At 45.1% G+C, this 997-nt stretch overlaps 1 pseudogene; it reads left to right on the top strand.

Annotated features, from left to right (window-relative positions):
• Positions 1-814: 814 nt before the first annotated feature.
• On the top strand, positions 815-933 carry LOC112481595 (annotated as a pseudogene).
• The last annotated feature ends 64 nt before the right edge of the window (positions 934-997 follow it).

Genomic DNA, 997 nt, shown 5'->3' with positions numbered 1-997 from the left:
GCTCCAGCCCTGTAGTGGGGGTGGGGACAACCACCTAAGCTCTGAGTCACTTCATGCAGGACACTGGAGTGAGTTTCCCTCTTCTTCCGGCCTAGTGGCACCCCAGACCCTTGCTCACCCTTGGGCACATCTTTCAAACATTTCATGATCTCATACTTTGCCTGGAGGTACAAGCTCCGGCTGAAACTTCACTCCAAGTCTTCTCCCAAGGAGAACCTAGCTAGGCCATCTGCAGCTGCCCTCAGTTGCTATTGGTTTCCTTTGCTGTTGGGGGGACTTCACATTCCCAGAGTGTCAGGGCCTCGGGTACTTAAAACCCAGTCTCATTTGGGCTTTTTTTTACTCCAGTTGGTCAGCTCCAACTCTTTCTTGATTAATCTGAGTTTTGTAGTCAGAAATATGCAGCTTTTCCTTTCTCATTTTGTTTTCTTTTGTAAGTTCCCAGTGACCCCTACAGGTTAATCGCACTCAATGACTTCACACTTTTTTTTTTTTTTTACTATCAACTCATTCTAGAGGCATTTTCTAGTCCACTACAATAGAGTCTCCTCCTGACCACCTCCTCTGATCAGTACTCTCATTCTACAGTGGGGCTTATTGATGTGCACACCACATCTGTCCTAATTACTTGCTGTCCTGGGGGAAAAGAAGCGAATCTCAACAGCCTTAGACTATAAACAATGACTGAAGAGAAATCCCAGTACCGCCTTCGCTGGGACAGATAAAAGAAAATAAGCAAAAGAAGAAAATCTCCATTCAGATGGGGCACTATTGGAATGTCCAATGAAGCCATGTCTATTAAAAAAAAAAAGTAGTCTACGGCCATGCCACCCTGAACAAGCCTGATCCCGTCTGATCTCGGACGCTAAGCAGAGTCGAGCCTGGTTAGTACTTGGATAGGAGATCACCTAGGAAGACCAGGTACTGTAGGCATAAAAAAAAAATAAAATAAAATGAATTGGAACACTTTACAAGTCTCCCTGCATTGCCTGGGCTA

This window comes from Pteropus alecto, unplaced genomic scaffold (genome assembly GCF_000325575.1).
Source record: "Pteropus alecto unplaced genomic scaffold, ASM32557v1 scaffold44, whole genome shotgun sequence".
Taxonomy (NCBI): domain Eukaryota; kingdom Metazoa; phylum Chordata; class Mammalia; order Chiroptera; family Pteropodidae; genus Pteropus; species Pteropus alecto.
This window is presented reverse-complemented; position numbering and strand designations above follow the sequence as displayed.